We start from the raw sequence: 21,033 nt of genomic DNA on the forward strand, positions 1-21,033 counted from the left end.
TTTCCACACATTTAACTTAATAAAAGTGTTTTTAAATGTTCAAGAAGCTTTCATAATGTTCTAGTTAGGCGATAACGCAGGCGACTTTTTGCTGTTTAGACTGTTTTTGTGTGCTGTTTTTTTATAAAGTTTTGGCAACTCCTGCTCTAGTTGATCGATTGCTAAAGTTCGCGAACTGTAGCATGCACGCTTTGCCTAGCTTATTACACTTCGGAACAAGAATAAGTGCAAAGTTACACAAGTGGAACGAAATGCTGATCGTCGTGTTGTGCCCACAAATCGTAGCGCGTACGCGTGCAAAATTGGTTCGTACTTAACTCTACGAAATCAAACTCGCAGCCAGATTGGTTGACAATGCGACCACAGTGACCATCTTTGAGACTGGCGCAACCTAACCAACCCCGTAACGGCTAAACGTTAATCCGGTAGCAACGTGAAGCTCATTTGTGGCAAAGCCCGCTGGGACAGCCGGCTGTAATCCAATACGTAACGCAGTGAGTCACGCGCCAAGGACACAAACTGAAGGGTGACCGTCGTGGCCATCGGTGCGTAGATATCATCGCACCGGCCATGCACCGGCCGCTCGTATGTTTATCTTCGCAATTCGAAGCTTCTCAACCGGTACATGTCCCCGTCGCTCTGCTGCACCAACACTCTACAAATCCTATCAGTAAAGGTCACGACACAGAGTGAGAGAGAGAGGGGGCTTGTGATAGAACTTCGAAGCAAAGCTCACCTCATACGGGTTCGGTTTGTAGGAAAATGGCACAGGTGAGTTGTTAATCAAAAATTGAAATTGCAAATGACAAACAACGTTCGAGCTTTTGGGGGGTTTCTTTCGCGGTGTAGAGCTATTCGAACATTCGAACAAAAAAGGGGGATGGGCAGCTGTTATACCGTTTGTTCCCATTTTGAACGAGATGCAAATGCAGCCTCTGCCAGGGTAGTGTGGAAGCCGTCAACGGAGTGATGTGTGTGTGGTTAAGCTGTTTGTACAAGTGATTGCGCTGTGGACAAGCACTGGTTACCTACACCGCCTACACAACACAGCTGTATGTTAACTTTTTCAAACGCCTGGCCAGGCTTCACCAAAGGCTTCGGCCTAAGACACTATGACAACTACCTGTGCAGATTTATTCCCGACTGCCCACCACCAATCAGAAGCAGTTTTCCATTTTCAAAAAAAGGCCTCAATTTCCCACCCAAAGGCTTCCCATTAACGGTAACGAAAGAAGGGCTACCAAATCCACCGCTAACTAGGCAACCGACGCAACAAAGTAACCTGTTTTGTAGCGCAAAAACCCCTTTCGGCGAGAAAAACGATACGCCACCGATTGCGCCACTGGCTATCACGCGCAAGCCTAAACACACACACACACACACACACGCACCGGTCCCGCTGTTAGTGGCGTAATCGCTGGAGTGCTAATTTTGATAACAAACCGTAACGAGATGAAACGTGACGTGAAATGGGAAACAGTTGCGGGCTGGGTTTTGTGTTTTCTTGTTTCGCCGTTGCTGGTCACCGCGTCGCAGCCAAAAGGGTTGCCCTTGGGCCGTTGCCTCGTGCCATCATGCCGTGGATAAAGTGTTTAGTACGGGCGACGGGCGAGACAAAATAGAGGCCCTTTTTTCATTCGTTCGTTCGTACGTTCGTGCGCTACTACATACATCAAGGCCATACCATTTCGTGTGCAATGCCTTAGGAACTGCATAGACGAGCAGGTGAGTTAAATTCTCGGGATTTGTTTGAAGTGACTAAAACAACAAGACAGCACCTGAGCAGAAGGGTACTCCATAGTTTCGAACATTGTTCAAGCAGCAGCAAAGATTGCTTTTAATTACCAGCATACTTCCGACGTTCCGATACGATACTAATAACAGCTCAACTATTCCAAGAACCATACGCGCCACCCTTTCACTTGGCCTTGATTTCTTCCCCCATTTTCAGGTGCAAATCCTCCCACCAAAGCACAAATGGGTGGAAAAGGTGTGCTGTTTTCTATGCATCCTGAATCTCTTTTTTCCACGAAAATGCTGCTCGTTTATTTTTAACGTAGAAGTAGAAGAAAGAAAAAAAGAGAACAACAGACTACAACATCCCGTTTTCCCGCTGTTCCTACCTTCCAGTGGGTCGTCGCTGGGCGCAAAGAACGGCTCGTCGGTGAGCAGCAGATTGGCCAGCGTTTGCCTCTCCTGCTGATGCTCATCGTTATCCTGCAGGTGGTACGCCGACCGGTCATCCTGTTGCTGACCGGAAGCAGCAGCAGCAGCAGCAGTGGCAACTGAACCGTGAAGTTGCCGCTGGCAGTCACCGGCAAAGGGCGAGCTGAACGAGCGCCGAACGACGGTCGTTTTCGAGCCGATGGCGGCATCCCCATTCTCGGAATGCTGCCGACCGGTCACCGATACTGGCCAGCGGGGCATCACTTCGAAGGGTCCGAGCAGAGTGGCGGGTGGCAGCGTTGGGTACGCCAGAGCGCCTGGTGCGTGTTGGGCGGGAGACGTACTCTCGGATGCGCTCGGAGGTAATGAACCGTAAGCGCGGAACATTGTGTGATTGGAATTTCAGCCTTTTGCAACCTTTTTTTGCCGATTTTGCACACAGACACACACAAACACACACTCAAATTCAAGCACAATGGTAGAACGATCTGTTAACTGATATTTTCGATTTTGCAGATCGAATCGATTTTGGGAGCGACCCACACTACAACAACAGCCACACAAACACCACAACCACACTGATTCACGGGAATTCGTTATCTAACCGGCCTGAAGGGGGCGTTAGATAACAGACCAATACTCTATTATCACACAGCGTTACAGAATGAGGTGGCAATTCGATAGAGAGAAAGAGTGTAAGAGAATTAAACACGAAGAGAGAGAGAGAGAGAGAGAGAGAGAGAGAGAGTAGTAAACTGCCAAAAGCATGTGCTATTTGTGTGTCACTCGCGGGCTCGTTCTCTTCGTAGGAACGGGGATTTCAGAATTGGGTCGTACAAACCGGGGCCACACAAGTCACACAAAAAACCGAGCAAACGCAAAGCAGCAGAAACGGTGTGTACGGAAAACGGTACGGAACTAGTATTTCCAGGCCGTTCCAAAGAACCACTATAGCAAGAAACCGTCCGGTCTGGTGTCTGGTCACTGTTAATGGGTGTATAGTTCCTGTGCGACTATCGGAGCGACACGAGCTGCCACAAGCGACGAGCGGCACCAGTCGGGTTGACAGCTGTTTCAGAGATCGTAGATCTATGCGAGCGCGACGAAGGGCGACGCAGTGAGACAAATTGGTGGGAAGGGGGGAGTGCAGAGCGGCTAACGTTCATAGAGCACGCGATCGCTCTGCAAAGCTGCAAACGATTGCGCGATACGCGGTGTGGGGAAAAGCAAAGACGTGCGACATCGCTAATCATACGCAGGCGGCAGCCAGCGAGTGCGCGGCCATCTTCAGTGTGGAAGCCCTCCCCCTCCCCTCTCCCACCGGTGTGTGTGTGTGTGTGTTTGTAAGGGTAGCTAGTAACAGGGGGGGTTGAGCCACACAACTATGATAAAGATGGGACCAGCGCACGACATACCAGTCACCTGACGGTACACCGGGGCGGCCGTTGTTTTTGGTTTGGCCGCGTGTTCGCCCGTGCGTTTGTTTGTGTTTGTGTGTGTGTTTCTAAAAACACAAACACATCCGACCACCACCGACCGCATGTGCAGTGTCAATGTTGCGGTTGTGCCAATGTGAGGTGCTCTCCATATCGCGCGCGCTGGAAAGTTGGCCACTGGCATACTACCCACACACACATACACACACTAGCCGTTTATCTTTCGCGACCGGTACCAATTGTGTTGTGTGTGTGTGTGTGTGTGTGGTGGAGCTGTGATGTGTATTGGTTCTGTGCGTCTTACTACCTTGGTGGGGCCGGATAGCCCTTGCTTACTGGGGTGGAAAGTGCGGTGTTGAGACAAAACAAGCCATGCAAAAACCGCGCCTGTCAACGATGATCCGACGATACTCGTGCCTTTCAGTGTGTCAGTTGTCCACTAACGTCGGACACAATAGCAACAAAGAGAGTAAGACAGAGAGAAGCAGAGGGAGTTCGGCAAATGGGTCAAGATCAGCGCTCGCGCTTCCGCCGTTCCGCGGTGCTTGACAGATAATAATCGATCAAGTACGATCAAAATATCATTAGCCACCTCCCATGGGGGTCGGCTTTTGCGTGGGAAGGCCGGGAAATGAAGGCTTTATGGGGTCATTTCCTCCCAATTTTGGAAGTCAAATTTTACGCCACGTGGTTTTTATGCGTTCGGTGCGTACTGCAATTACGATCGGATTGGAACCTCAACCAAAATTGTTTCGGTTGTAGCATATCTGCTAAACAGAACTTGTTATAAACCACACTATCAGCTATAGACACATTGTAACGTACTTACTACATGGTCAGAATCAGCTTTCAAAAGAATAGTTTACATTAAAATGTTTTTAAATCGGTCATTGCTGCTAAATTTTGAATGTAACTAATACATGCAATTTTTGACAACATGCCCCAATTTGTGTCAAATTCATAAAATTTGCACTGTATGTCAATTATTCTGTTTATAATTCTAAAATAATTCAATTTAAGTTAAGTAATCAAACGTTTCATTTCTTAATTTAAAATATAACAATTGAAAAGACAATTTTTGAAGTTGTTCATGAAGTTGGCATGTATTTTTAGATGTAACCAATCTGTTGAGGATTTATTAAATTAGCTTATTTCACACCAAATAAAAAAAGAAACAGCCAATGTACATGGTTTTTGTAATGTTTTTGTAATTTAAAGTTACAGTTCTCATATATTTGCTCTATACTTAGCGAATTTAGCGGTTTCGGACACTCCTGAGACAGGCCAAGACCGCAAAGCGGTTGTAGCGCCGGATAAGTAAGTAAGTAAGTAAGTACTTAGCGAATTTATCATGATTTCTACAGGGATCATAACTTGTTGATTTACAGACAAACATAGTTGTGTTAGAGTCAAAAATAGTTGTTTCAAAAATCAAAACTTGATGCCTTAGAGCCAATATTTAGCGACAACAACTGTGAGAATAATAACTCTTTCCACCATACTGTTCCATGGTCGTGTTTGGTTGCTGGGCATATGCATACGCGCTTCACAGCCAGGTGCTAATTTGGTGTGGTGTAAGAGTGACCTTACACTCTTTATGGCGCCTGAAACCCCCCTATTCCCGTAAGTGGGTGATGCTCTAGTTTGAATGAAAGGCGCTTGCAACAATTGTTTGATTAAGTAAGGAAGAAAATAAGCACAAAACATAATTGAAACGCTCATTTCAACATCACTTTTCGCAAAACAAGTATGAACTTTGGCTTCATTCTTTAACGCTTCAAACGATGGCACGGTGCCAAAAATTAACTTCAGCTTTTCTTTATCCAGAATTATACCAACCTGCAAAAGAATGACACACCGACTACACACCGGCTCTTCATCCAGCTACCTGACAGCTGTCACCATACGGAGGAAGGTTCATAGTGTGTGTGTTTGTGTGTGTGTGTTTGTGTGTGTTTGTTTGTGTCAAAATTTATGACTTCCTTTTTGCCGCACCGGCACCAGTGACAGGCAAGTCAACCTGATATTTTTCCATTTCTTCCGCAGCTTGCGCACAACCGTGTGTGTTACGCGCACTCACAAAATGCCACGCGTAAACCTCGCCGCTGAAGCAAAATTCCTGGAGCAGTCGCCAGGACACACACTCACACACTCTGACATTGACGCGTACCTTTTCGCCTGGGTCGATGGGCCTGCCCTGTGAGCAAGTGGTGCTGCCAGGTTTGTACAGTAAATACCAAACCCACCCAGTGCATCTGGTTGTCGTTTTCGGAACATAATTTTCATCCAAAATATCATGATAATAAACATTGTCGCCATGGAGCCGGGCGGGAGAACGTCATGCTACAGAAATGTTGGTCAAACTTGCTGTAGTAAAAGCTCACATTCGGGACGTATGTGCGAGCAGTTACTTGCTTTCAGTTCATACCTCTTCGGCTCTGGAGCTGCAACGATCTGATGATGCCTGTTGCTGACAGTCAGTCGTAGTGCTCGGTGTGTGTGTGTTTGCCTTTCGATTCTGGAAATTTTGTTCCCCACACAAGACCCGGATAAGCACAAGCGTGAAAAAGGCGGTTCTAGTTTTCCACTTGACTTCTTGCCGTCCCCGTCCCATCCCGTCTATCACTGGCTCACAGGCGTACAGAGCGTTGCGTTCGAGTGTTTGGGAAACGTTACTTTGACGGCACTGCGGAGCATTTCGATCTTCGGGCATCTGGTTCTGTTGGTGGCAGGGCAGATTATTTCCTCACAAACACGCACACACACACACTCCAGTCCTCTTTATCCCCCGCTCTTCAAGCTCAAACAGTGACCGGATTTATTCAAAGTCAGTAAAACACATTCTTTGCCGGCCGGGGGAAAAGCTACCTTCCTCCCCATCTACCGCGCACTGTCCGAGAACTGACCAATCGGAAGCCCATCGACGCGAGGGGACCGGGCTTCCAAATGGTCTTCAACCCGTAAAACCATACACTTTATGGCGCAATAGGTGAATGTAGAGCAGTGAGTGAAGCAAGGTGGAAGCAGCAGGTCCCCCTTTGGATGGGATGCACACAACCCAGGGGTTTGTGTGTGTGCTACCGTCCCCTTGCCAAAGTTCACTTAATCGGGGACAACAAATTACCAATGGTAATCGCACTAAGTGCTGTGGGTCCGAAAGGTTGACTTTTTTTTCTCTTCTTTCGGACTCTTCCTTTCGGACGCACGGAGAGTAGGTCAAAGTAGCGAGCGCCGCCAAAACACCCTCCCATTTCGTATTCCCCTAACAAATCGTATCAAAGAACGCTCGAGGAACTAGGAACACGGACCGAGCACCTGAGTGGGGGTTGGTGATCGCTTGGTTTGAATGGTTTCAATTTTCACCTTATCCGGTATCTCGAGGGGTAAATTTCCAGCAAGTTACAAGCTACTGCTGGCCCATCCGCACGTGGGTAATTTCCCTTGAACGGTGCGTTACGTGTCATGTGTGTGTGTGTGTTATAGATACAGCATGGCCATCGTATGCTTTCACCACAGCTGTAAAAAGCACACACAAAAACACACGAACACACGGCGTAGTTGCACCGTCGTAGTGTGTGAATGGCAGAGTGTTTACATTCCCTGTCACGTGTAGTGTGCGACATTGAGACCAGCCGTGCATATGCAACGGAAGCGGTGCAGGGTGGTGGGTGCTGGGGCACAGGTACGAGGTCTCATTAGAGACAGCGCGCGGGAAGCGCTATGACGCAACGACGACGATGGAGCGCAATGAAGTGCGATGCCATATCGCGCACTGGGCCATGGTGTGTGGTTTCGAGGTTTCTCGAGCATATGACACTCGTATGCCGAGTGTATGCGTGTGTGTTTGTGTGTGGGAAAGGGTGTGAGAACTGCAGAGGGTTTGCTATGGAAGGTAGCGTAGTGTCGGAAGAGAATTTATTTTCTCCACTTCCAATTCTAAATTACGTAGCACCGTGTAGCACTAGCTGCTACCAGTTGCAGCGGGAAAAGGTGTTTTGCACCAGCCATCATCACCCTTCTCCATCCCTTCCCCGACAAGGTAACGACATGAACGACGACGACAACGACGACGGCAAAACCCATCATCATAGCGATAGTGCAGCATTGCAAATGCAGGCGAGACACCGGTAGCCGACGACGATAACGAATGTATGCAAACGAGGTGCATCCACCGTGCGGAAACGTAGGGCAGAGCAAAGCAACGCACGATGACGATGGTTGCGCCGAGCGCGGTAGCGGCTGGGTGACAAGCTGAATGGTTCGGCGAGTTTGCGAATGAAATGAATTGAAAGTAATTTGCCAAACCCGTCGCCACCGTCGTACCGTTCGTTGAAGAAGACGGTACCGATTACGGGAATGGACAAGCCGATGGGCTTATGCAAAAGGTTACGAGTCATACACACACATACACATACGCGCACACATGTGTGGGAGTATAGATAGAAAAAGAGAGAGATAGAGAACAGTAGGGGCAGAATCAACACCCATCAGCAGTGATAGAAAAGTGGGACAGCGGATGCCCTCCGGCAGTGAGTGATCGCTTCGCATTTTCATAAGTACAAGTACAGTGCGGCAATGCAGGGAGGGACAGTGCTGTTCTATGCGCGAAATGTTGCTGGTATTGATGTCAAGTAAAGCGGGGATATTAAAATTCTCTCACCAAGTCCCCCATACAGCCTGCCGGCCGTTTTCATTATGAAATTCTTATTAAAAACTTGCCGCCACGTGTCGCTGCTTATCTTTCGCTAAATGGCGCAAACTTTACGCCGGGCCGGGCGCCGAATTCAGCGTCGAAGCGCTTCGACAGCTAACGACTTTGTAGCCTGTGTCTGTGTAACACATTCTCCACATTTTTGCCATTTTTGCCATTTGAGTTGGGGGAGAAGGGGAAGGCGCAAAGCGCACCAAAGATCGAATGCTGCCCAAAATATGCCAAACATTTCGCTCATTATCTTTGGCCCCGTGGGCGTGGGCGCCGTTGATAAAGTGATATGAGCGCGATCAGTGTGGAGGTGGGGCAGGGGAGTAAGAGAAAGACATCTTTATAAACTCGACACCATTCGCTAAACGGCTGAACCCCACCGGACTCCACCGTTCCGTCCACTTTTCGGCATGGTGAGAAAATCTTTCGACAGCATTAACCCTACCACAAGGAAACCAGCGGAACAGGAAACGGCACGGAAACGAAAGAAATTCAATTACAAAACATGCTCGTTTCATGATGTGACACTTCTTGTTCTTCCCGTTCTTCCAGAAGGTTCAATCGCGCGCCGTTGCGAATGCGCGACATTCGCGATGGGCGCGGAAACTTTTACGCACGCAATTCGGCGATTCGCGTTAGCTCCCCCAACCACCTTTCGGTTCGTTCGCGAGCAGCTTGTGCCCAATGCTGGGTGGAAAAGGGGTAGTATTTTAACTTATAATTTTTCACGTCCCAGCAATAGCTGCTACATTGACGGTGTGTGCCCTTTGCCATGGTGCGGTTTGTTCTTTCCTGCTAGCGGAGCCCTTCGATCTTCTGCTCGGCATTACCGGCGGGGCGCACGCACGCACGCCATTCTCAAACGTGACCGTTTGTAGGCAAAGAATAAGAAGAACAAAAAACATCCTCCCAAGTGCCCGAGTAGTTTTATTTGACGTCCCTCGACATTGATGGGTACCGGAACCAAACCACAGGCAGAGGCAACAACGGCACCGGAACATAGAACGCGCGATAAAAGAACATGGTTTAAACTTTCCCTGTGGGTGCCGTTTTTTTTAGTAAAAAAAGGGGTTTGCAAATAATAACACTGGCTGGTGGGAACAAACGCTGGAATAAAAGCAAAAACAGAAAAAAAACAAGGACAACAAACGCCCGATGTGCCGATGTTGGTACGTGCTTAGGTGCGGTGGAACGGTTATTAGGGTGTCGCACATTGTCTAGATGAAAATGTCTGCCAACTGGGGGGAGCGTTTACGCTACGTGTGTGCTACAGTTAGCCACAGGGTACCACAAAACATAGGATATCATATTAGAATGGTATTTTGTGGGTTTAACAAATGTTCAAGTGAAACAAAATTTATATTTTATAAAATGTTTTATGATAAAAGGTCAATCAAGCACTGTTCACTGATTGTAATGTTTAATTTAGGTAAATACGAGTTAAGTGCAAAAAATAACAATGCAACGTCAAAGTCAAATTCTTTTAAAAATAGAGGAAATTGTTATCTCAACTGTTGTCTTCTTGGAAAATCCTATTTCCTGCTTATTTTATATTGTTTTGTTCCATTTCATTCCATCAATACTAGATTCTATTCTTGATCAATTCATAATTCATTCATTCCATATTTTCTGTGAATTATGTTATGTTTGTTGTTTTTAATTGAAAAACTAACTTTAAGATAATGTAAAGATAATAAAACAATGTTAAATTTCCCCTTCATTTTTAAGTTCTTTTTCTGTATGGTTTTCGTTCAATTGCTCCTTTTTAACGAGTAATTTTGTTTTTATTTTTGAGTGAATAATCTGAAGTACATATTATATTTATGTGGATTCAGTAAAATGTTTCATACCATTTGAATTTTTACAATTTTCCTTTCTGATAAGCCTAGATTTGAGAATAGTAAAAACAAATAAAAACATATGTAAATGCTACTAAATAAAGCTTTGTTTGCTTTGTTATTCCCGAATCCTTCCCCAATCCAATCCGAATCCTTGCCTGTGCGCTTTGCAAACAGAAATAATTTATTCATATTTCCGAAAACCATACAGCTGTTTCAGCTTCGATGAGCAATTCACCATTCCGCTGGTCGTACACCACCGTGATCGTAAAACACGATCGGTATACCTTTCGTCCGCTTACAATGGCAACGGTTATGCAATGCTACTGCAGCGCGTGTTAGTTTGTTGCACTTTGTTAGCCGGCAATCACCCCCCCCTCCCCTCCTTGCACTCACTACCCAGGCGGCGGTCACGGGACGAAAAGTTCTCCGCATCTCTGCATCAGTCACTCGCACCGTTGCATTTAAAGATGCAGATGAGCGCCATCACAACCATCACACACTACACCACCGCACACTCATCACATCACAGTCACTTATCTCTTGCTCCCACCAATACACACATATAGTCCTTCCTTCATTCCGTTGCGGGCAAACGAAAACAATCCCGGATCTGCCTGGATGGAACACGGAAGCGACGGTGGCGGCGGCGTCAGCAGTGGCGGCATGACACACGTATAAAATGCACCATTTTCATTGTTGCAGCGCTATCGCAAAGTTTGCAACCAACCAACCGGTTGCTAGATGCTTGATTGAGGCTTGAGGTTAGACACTGGAGACTGGTTGGGTAAGGGGGGAATGGCTGTAGCGCAACCAGATCGGTACCAGTGCCACTATCAACTTGGCACTGCCACAGCCGGATAAGCTTTGTGTGATCATTGTCAAGCGTGAGGTGCAACTGGGAAGGCGACAGGCAACTGTCGTGGATCAGGGGGGGCGCCCTTAAAGCCGTAGTATTTTGTGGCACGCACCGCTAAGTACACAACCCGGTTCAGTTCGTTCGAAATAGAACGACAAAAAGGATGAGGTTTCATCGCTAACATGGGACGGTAATTGTAACCTGGTCGTGAAGTTGCATTTGAACCATTGAACACGGCGGCGTATTTCTGTCAGGAACATTTTAGTATATTAACAGTTTACCAAGTATTCGGCATCCATTACGATGTATAGCTTAACGAGTTGGAGGAGTGAGTTTACCTGCAATGGAAAGAAGAGAGATAGGGAGATTAATTTAAAATGTAAAAAAGTTTTTCATTAGTAAGGAAAAAAAGATGTTTAATTCAAAATAAAAGGATTTTTTATTTGGCGTGCTGCCAATATAGCAAGTAATCATAATATTTGAGATCTTTTTAAGCCATGTTTAATTAATTTTAATCTATATCGTTGTATCTAGCCTGCTGTTTGTCCGTGCATTTTCGAAAATGGCAGTTTAATTGGAAAAGTCAACTCCGTGTTAAGCAGAATCCGTCAATAAAAACATTATATGTGGGGCTGAAAAACGTGATATTCGAATGTATAACCGCGTATATTGGGTAGACAGACTGTTGTCTTACATGATAGAAACATGAAAAGAGTAGCTAGGGCATTGCCAGTTTACTGATGAACGGTTCATTCTGGACTTGAACCCATGACGGGCATGTTATTGAGTCGTTTGAGTTGACGTCTGTACCACGGGACCGCCCTTACTGATGAACACAAGGGTTAAATTTGTCAACAGTTTGCTAGTCCGCATGTCCTGGGCGCGGAACAGTGTGTTCGAGAACAATGTGTCGCAGATTTTGCAAGGCATCCTATGGAGTCAGGTTTCATCAACGTTTTCCTATGAATTATGCGTATTTAACTGTGTTGAAAATACGGCCAAAGCCGCAAACTATACTACAAAGAAATAGAAATGCATATAGTTTATCAATGCTTTATTTTTGACAGTTCACAACAACTGTAATGATTGCACTCAGCGTTCGATCCGTAATGAGCGCAAGCATCACTGCCGTTGATGTTTTCCCTTCCAGCTGCAGCATAATTCACGACAACGACCTGAACCGCTGCCCCGTGTACTAAGAACCCACCGAACTCGTGGCGAAGCAGAAACGATGCGTTGGTAATGCATGAACCTAACCAACAACTGCTAACCCACAACCACTGTTACCACTTCCGAGGTTCTCCCCTCTCACGCGGGATGATGTAGCAAGGAACAACAATACCAGGGTGAGGCAATGCGTTGGCTAAACGTCTGACAATTACATGTTCAACGTCCAACACTCGGCCTCGGTGTAATCAGAAGTGAAGATAAATTATTACCGGTGAAACTAGGTCAGCCGGTGAGAAGCAGAGCTATGGGGGAAGATTCATTGTCTGCCACCGGGCTACACCCGGAAAGGCGGCTAATAAGAACCAGCATGAGTGTTGGGCTCGTTGAAGAAAGCCATTCTAACGAGTGATGAAATATGGTACGTGTTTTTTCTCCCCAGTACATGATACATGGTTCCCCGTTTCTTCTCCACAACAAGCTCCACTGAACCTTAAGGACCGCTAATTGTCGGGTTGTATTGTCAAGCTTGAAACATCAACAATATCGGCCGCATATAATGACATTAAGCATAGTACATAGGCTCATCGATCCGGGTTTCTGGGTAGCGCACCCCAGTAAATCCCGGTGTGCTGGACTGTCTCTGTCCAGTTTTCGATAGCAAGTCTAACTACAGCACGGCAGCAAGGAATGCAATTGAAGTAGGTGAACCGTGCCTGTAGCATCGTTCAGTTTTCGATATTTTCACCCGAACCAGATTAAGGACGACCGGTTGAAGCATTCCTTTCTGTAGAATACTTTCCACCCGGTCCCGGTAAACGTTTAGTCGATTGTTTGTGGTTGTACCATTCTCGTGTACAAGTGCCCACATGGGGCACAGCTTGAGCCTAAGCTGAGGGTGCATTGTGTGCTGTCATGGTTGTGTTGCACTCCTCTGTGGTCAACACGCAATGCTTGTCGTTCTCCCCCTCTTTCTCTCTCTCTACTCTTGCATGAGGTGCGTGAAGGAAACCCAGAAGGTGGCTTTTCGGTCGGTTGCATGTGGGTACGGATCCAAACCTGGATACGGATCTCTTTGCTACTGCTGGTGCTTCAAAGTAACCGCAAATCTTCTCATTCGCCCAGCAGAGGTTGGAGTACTACAGCACTGAAACAGGGCTGACTGCACATACCTTCAACCTGAGGGCATTCTGTAGGTCGTATGTTTTCCACTTCTTGAATCATTTTGCACTCCAGATGGGCCCGATCTGAGATTGGGGATTCATTAAAGCGGATGCCGAACAAATGCGGTGCAAGGAAAATTCCAAACAAAAATGCATCCCCTTTAAATCTCTGCATCTCTGTACAGCTTAAGCGAAGCCTGGTAGCTACCCAGACCGGACATGCAGATGATGATGATGATGATGATAACATCAATTATGGGTTTTGCTTTTTTGTTTCGCTGTTTACTCTGCCTTCCTGAAACATTAATTACGCTCACTAATTACTCGCTCGTCAGAGAAAATGTTCCGTACTTTCGCCGCGCTCTCTCGGAAGCGCTCGAATGAGTTTCGCCCTCCAATGCGCACTCGAAAAAGCTTCCCGTGCGTGCGCCCGCGTGCGGAAAGCAGAAAGTTTTATATGCTAACAGTAGCTGAAGCAACAGCGGCAACAGTAAAACCTGGCTTATCCTAGATTCGGGGGTTTGAGTTTGAAGCGTATTTTCGAGCGAAACCATCATATCAGAGATTAATTTGTTTTACAAAAGAACTCTTTTTTAATGAAGCTAAATAGCATTAATACTAACCTAAAAGTAATGTAAGAGCTCTGAATGCAAAATACCCAAAAAAAACATGTTTGTATTTTCTTTTAATTGTTCAGCAAATAAAGAAATTAAGTCCTCAAAACTATCTTAAATTTTATTAAATTCTATTCACAATACTATTATGAAAAATGTTGGAAGGAACATTGTAACATCAGACATTTTATTACCAAAATCAATACCAGCAGGATAGCAAAACGAGTGCAAAAGCAAAGCCCTCAGCTTTAATTCGCCCGTGGAAAGTCCAACCGAAGCAAAAACCCAGAGAAGGGTGTTCAAATCCGCGTGTAAACTTAATTGAAATCCCTGAAACCCCTATTCAGCTGCCAATCATATTGATTTGTAAGCCAATGGTACGCCACAGCCGGACCACCGTGTGCACCTCAACACACGGAAATATTAACTTAATTGATTCGATTTGCCCCCCCCCTCCCGTCAATCCCATTCCACTCAAGCTGACCTCCACCGAATCCTCCGTCGGCAGACGGTGCTCGGGGAAGTGCGGGATTCGTCGTGGTCCTTTCGCTAATTGAAAACTTTTCCGCAACACTTAGCATTGACGCAGGGTGTGGAAGGATATGGATGCCGAAAATGAAGGAAGGATTGGGCGCGAAGATGCGTTCAAGATGAGTCGACCGCAACGTTGTGAGTGGGGTTCGATTTGTTCAGCTCACATTGGTCTGCGAAATCCCGCTGTCCATGGTAAGGCGTTCGTGTGCAAACAAACGGAGCGGTTCGAGCTAGAGATGCCACGGCTACGGTTGCCAGCTCGTGGATATTCTTTTGGTGTTCCGCTGACATCCTGGTTTCGTTTTCGATCGTGTCGCGCTGGTTCGCTGGAGTGCCACGGTGCCGGCCAGTGCCGACTTCATGGTACTCAAATGATAGAGATGCTTGGTGCCGCCGCTAGTGCGAAAACTCCTTACCACAAGAGTACCACGAAACCGATCACCGGTATTATGCTATCATTAGCAGCACACACACACATAGATGGACACAGACCTACACACACACACACACTCTTCTTCACATAGCAGCACAGTATCAGGGGTTTTTTTTGTTTTTGTGTTTTTGTGTGCTGATTTTTTCCTCTTCTTCTCTTTTGGACTTCGTCTATCGTTGTATTCTCTTCCACTGCTTCTGGAAAGGAAACGCGTGCACCACTAAACGAACAAGAGCGTTCCTCCATCTCAAGCACCAGCAGCTCGTGGTCGAGCACCTTTCGCGTCCGTCTCTTCAATGTCGGCATGTTCTGAATGGGAGGAGCGGTGCGCGATGGCGGTTGGTTCGGATGTTATTTTTTAATTTAGGCACAATGAGGTCCTGCTGTTGATATTCATTGTTTTCGTTCAATTTTCGGTAGCGCGCATGCCTGCCGAAATGTTTCTCGCTAATCGATTTCGAGATCCGTTTAAAGCGTATCCGTTTTGGGGGGTGGGGATTTAGCGCTTTGTTTAGGTTCATTAAATAAAGGACGACAGATTGTAGCTTTACAACGAAGCCGTGAGCAGAACATATTACGGCCTATCGAATGCGTCTCCTTTTGCTTGCCCACCCGTGTCATAATTAATAACAAATCATTCGCAGAGCAACTGGCATGGCTGTTAAACTTTATAGCACCCCAAAGTGAGGCTAAAAAAATTGAGTATGATCGATCGGTGGCGAGCTTTTACGCGTCTGAAGGATTATTGTTCGCGCAGAATAGAACAACATCTTCGTAGACGCGCAGCGCGAGACAAACGTCAACATGATGCCATTTGTCAACGTGTGACAGGTTTTAATACTTTTCCACTTCTTCCTTAACGCGCTCGCAAAAATGTTGACCTTGTCCACCATCAGTTGATTGTAGGATGGAAATGGGAAAGATGTTTAAGTATGGAAAAGGACCGCTTCTAAGAATTGTCAATGCTAGCTAATGCCAATGGAAGCTGTATTGCACGACTAGACGGTCTAATTTAACGGCTGTTTGAATACCAATTTCGCTCAGTTGATGTGGATGACACTTTGTGCCTTTTATTGGAATGTTCGACGGGATAAAAGGGATTTACATTTACCAAACACGTTTTTCCTCCTTCGGGAACGTTCAAAGCGGTAAGTGCAGGCAAAACGATGCCCCAATTTACAACAAAAGTAAGCTGATGAGAGCAATTGAATGGTACAGTAATAATGAAATAATTAAACACTGTAAAAGTAATCTTAAGCTCACCCGCCTGTGTCCCTTGCACACGACTTCGAGCGCGTATGAAGATGAAGATTTAATTGAGGAGTAAATGCGCTCTTTAAAATAAATGACACACTCCCGACTTGGACTGTCTCTCCGGGCTGCGGGGGGAGGAGGGGGGACGTTTCCCGACCAGCAAAGCATAATGACTGAACCTTTTGTCAATGGCAACACCGAACGACCAAGCCACTTGGTTTGTGTGGATCGTTCATCTTTTTTTTTGTAGTAGATAACATACTTTGAAGGACTTTCCTACTTTGTTTGCGCCCTTCTTTCGAGCAGATGGAGAAACGTGACTGGAGTGGATCGCTTCCCTTGGTGGAACTGGTTGAGCTAGTAGCACTAATCCTCAGTGACGTTATGTGCATGATTACGTTAATCATTGGTCGATCGATCGATAAGAGTGGAAGAGGTTGTTAGTGTGTGTGCGTGTATCTGATGAAAAAGTTTTAGCGACAATTTTAACAAGCCCGAGCATGATCAGCATTTAATCGCATATTCACGTGACAAGTGAGACAACTTGTCAAATTACCAATAAAATGTATTATGTTGCAAAATAATAATAAAATCCCACAATATACAATATATCGTTAATCAATAAGTGACCTCGAAATCTGTACCACCAGATGTGTTTTCCTCTACGCTCAACAAGAAAGCGAAAAGAAAATTCCCATCCAATTCCCGTGGTCCCCTGATGCGAACATAGCACCCCCCCCCACTCCTTCCCCCACGGCCCTTCCGATTGTTCCAATTTTGACATAATAGGCCAGCCTGAAACGGGCGAGACTTGCGCACAAGCAAACAAATGGAAATGGCAATCTCCGACACCCAAAACCCCCGAATGTGAGCCTGTTTCGCTGTTTCGCCCTTCCATGGACAACATCCACAACACGTGGCTCCGATATTATGGGAAAGTGGTACCGTACCGCTTGTTGGTAGCGTGTTTTTTTTTGTTTTGTTTTCTGCACTTCCAGTGCGCAACGATTGCTTTTACCTCGGCTGCAAAATCAATCAACGATTGCTGATTTTAATTTATTCATCAAATTTGTCGCAGCAGCAGACGATACCAAGCCGACCAACCGGAGCAGATGTGCGAACCGTTTGCCTTGCCCCGGTGACCCATGCCGTGGTTATCAGCCGTTGGCCGTTTTTCTTCTGCCTCCCTAGCCGCTCTCACACGTGAATGCATTTGTATAGTTTTTTTCTTCTTTTCTTTTTTCCTGTTGTTGTTGTTGTTGTTGTTGTTGTTGTTGTTGTTGCTGTATGTGTCATCCACGCCCCTGGGGGGTTATTGGTGCGCTTGCAGTCCTTATTTTTCTGCATCATCAAAATAATCTCACACACAATAAATGAGCTCATTTCCATTCCATAAATAGTTAAATTTAAGACCAAGTGCCTCCCCTGCATCCCCGTGCAATCGCTGCAGCAGCCTGCAACGCAATGGCAATAATTCGGCCCAATCAATGGCGCACAGATTGACCTTTACCCTTTTGGGCAGGTGGTGGTGGTAGAGGTGGGTAAAGCATATGGGTAAAATATGTGCACGGTATTGTATTTTTGTTTGTTTGTTCAAAGCGGACAGATCAATCGGTGCACAACACAATGCATTGCAGCAAATGCAAATACCGCTGGTTTTAATATTACTTACTTGTAACAATTGTATGTGTTATGCACTTTTCAACGCGAATATCAAATATGCATTAGTTGAAGCAAATGAGTTGCGTTGTTTACAGCACGATATCGGATACATGTTTTCTATATGCCTTAAAGTAATTAAAACAAGCTTCGTATCGGTAAGCAATGTGAGTAGAGTTGACGAGCAAATTGGAGTAGCAAAGTGAACGTTTTTACATAAATCATGTGGAAACACTTCCATATAATGTATTGCTTTGCTACGGGCTGAAGAGTACTATAAACATGATAAATTTCGATGCATTGACCAGTTGTTATGTTATCAGTCAATGCATTTGCACAATTAAAATCAAGGCGAAGATACCGTTGAGTAATACTAGTTGAAATCTTTATTGCTGTAAACTCTTCCTCAATGGGTCCTAAATGGGCTGGTCTGGTGGTACAGTCGTCAACTCGAACGACTTAACATCATGGGTTTGAACCCTCGAATGGACCGTGCCCGTAATACGTAAGACTGACTATCCTGCTATGTGTAATCAGTAAGTCACTAAAAACCCAGCCAACTAGTAGTTGACCGACAACGGTTGTTGTGCCAAAGAAAAAGAAAAATGATAATAATAATAATAATAATAATAATAATAATAATAATAATAATAATAATAATAATAATAATAATAATAATAATAATAATAATAATAATAATAATAATAATAATAATAATAATAATAATAATAATCAGAAGAAGAAAGAGAAAAAGAAAAATAAGAAGAAGAAGAAGAAGAAGAAGAAGAAGAAGAAGAAGAAGAAGAAGAAGTTTTCCTAAAACGAATATGATGTTCTTTAACCCATCCACGTGTGGCTTGTATGCGACAGATTTGAAGTCCGCCTATGTACGCAAGTGTGTGAATTCAAGTGTCATTGTTTATATTTCAAATTCACTGATACATGACACAGAATTGAACTACAATAGGATGGAGTTTCTTCAATAACTAGTCTCGATTATAGCGGCAGTATCATGCACTTTTGTTCGGCGGACACATTTTGACTTGCTTTTCAACAAATGTTGCACCATATTGGCTTTGTCATGCTGCCCTAAAAACCCGATCGATATGCCCATATGATAAATGGAAGCTTCTCGATCCAGCTAAAACAACACATATCCTCACGGGGTTAGTTGTTTTGTTTCTTTTTTGTCTTTCTCTCTCGCATCACTTCCCCATAACCGTACCGTACCGAGATTGGAAAAGAAGCATATGACAGCGAGGAGATTGATTTACACCGCTCGGCACCGCTTACGCAGTCCCAAAGGAGAGGTGACATAAAATCGGTTTCTTCTGCATGCAATCCTCGCCTAAAAGATCGGATGTACCGTTCAGCAAAAAGGATGATACTCTGTGTAATTCGCAAGAGCGTGAGACAAGACAAAAAAACTACATTGCTTTATGTGTGCGTGTAATGTGCTTTCCAAGTCGTAATGCAAAGCAGCTGCTCCGTTCTGCCCGCTGCAGGAAATTGGCCTTTTTCTTCTGGCTCAGATTTTTCATCTCCATGTGGCATTTGTGTCGGTGTGGCAAACATAAATCGTCCAAAAAAGGTCGGCCATCTTCGCATCCGCTGCTACGCCACTTACAGTTACACTTTAAGCAGCCGGCAGTGCTTAAGGGTGGAGCTATCTTTCACGTGCTTAAAAATTTCATCCCTTGTCAACAGGCCCCAACAATCCCGACACTGGCCCTTCTTGCTTAACTCTTCTTGTGCGTTAAGTTTCTTGCCTTTCGCAATGAGCAGGTTAACCGAGCAGGCCCGGGTCTGATGGGTTTTGGTGTGCAAGTTTAGAGCTTTCGATACGATTCCGAATCTAAATCCGGCCGAAGGTCGTAAAAACACGAAAATACAACTTTACCCGGAGGGAGAAAAAAATAAACCTGGTAGTTTCGGGGTTCGTTTCCATTGCCCCAGACGCCTTTCCGACAGCCACGGGCGCACGAACGGAATCGGGACAGAGGACCGGGCAGGCACGAGCAGTGGGTGGCAGGAAATGACCCAGAGGTTAGGAAATATACCAATTTCGTAACAATTCGCTAAAGCTGTAAACCTTTCCCGAAAACTCGCCTGACCCTTATTAAATAAGAGAAAAGCGCTGCGAAAAACGGAACAGGGCGCAAAACAGTGCTTATCAATTTCGCCAAAATCACTCGCCCTGTATGTGTGTGTGTGTCTGTGTGTGACTTCATCCTTTCTGTGCCTTTGCTTTGCTGTGAAAAAGGAAACGTGGCCAATATCACACCGATTCGTATTCCTGCGGCAAAATTCAGCAAAACGTGTGTTATCGTGTAGCCTGATATTAGCCGTTTAACCGATTTTTGGGAAAGCAAAGGACAAAACCCTCCACACCCGAACGTACTACTGGACTCAAGATTTCGGAGCTTGTGTGTATGTGTGTGTGTGACTGTGAGAGATATAGTGTGTAGCATCGAAACTATGGACGGTCCCAATTAAAGCGCGGGGCGTGCTTGGTTGCAATAATTTAAAATCCCATTGGCAAATTATCACCCGATGTAAGGCAGGATGTCGGGAACATCGGGGACGGACAGTTTCGATACGAATGGAATTTTTAAAATTCTGGTAAAACTTTTGAACATTCGAATTCGTTATCGGGTGCTAATGAGCTAAACTGACCATCTGGATGAAGGCAAAACAGGAAGGTTTTTAAAGCTAGTTTCACGGTTTAAAGTTGGCTTAGGGTTGAAAGGATAGTACCGATTTGCAGTAAAAAGTGCACACGCGCTTTTTTTAGTCATTATACAGGTTCGAATGAATAAAATCCTTTAACAAAAAATTTGTTGAAAAAGCTCATTTTTTTATGTTTTTTTTAACATAACATGCTCGTAAGGTGATCGCTAATCCCAGCGCACAATGTCATCGCAAGCTTCCTTAACCGTTTCCTTCCCGACCGGTTATAAACGTACCGAACGCTCAAAGAATAAAAACGCTCACGAGCTCCGGGTTTTCCCCTTAACACGGTGAACACACTGGCCACAGAGCACTCCAAAAGCATATCCTACCCATGCCCGTTGCACTGTCACGTACGCTTTGTTTGCGGTTGATTAAATCCGGCACTTTTTAATGCCTAAGCTTTTGCGGCAGCAGCAGCAGCAGCAGCAACAACAAAATTAATCGTCTTCTGCGTGCTCTACAACGCAACAGAAGG

The 21,033-nt window shown here is 45.4% G+C and overlaps 1 protein-coding gene and 1 long non-coding RNA gene across 6 annotated transcripts in view; one reads left to right on the forward strand and one right to left on the reverse strand.

Moving 5' to 3' along the window:
- The window catches only part of LOC120895440 (translational regulator orb2), a 244,249-nt gene that overhangs the window by 145,403 nt on the left and 77,813 nt on the right, over positions 1-21,033 (reverse strand). The gene's annotated exons all lie outside the window — the stretch shown is intronic.
- On the forward strand, positions 1,473-5,514 carry LOC120895444. The gene is made up of 3 exons (XR_005738321.1): positions 1,473-1,725; positions 1,952-2,528; positions 2,683-5,514. It is a non-coding gene; the product is annotated as an uncharacterized LOC120895444 (long non-coding RNA).

This window comes from Anopheles arabiensis, chromosome 2 (assembly GCF_016920715.1).
Source record: "Anopheles arabiensis isolate DONGOLA chromosome 2, AaraD3, whole genome shotgun sequence".
Classification (NCBI taxonomy): Eukaryota; Metazoa; Arthropoda; class Insecta; order Diptera; family Culicidae; genus Anopheles; species Anopheles arabiensis.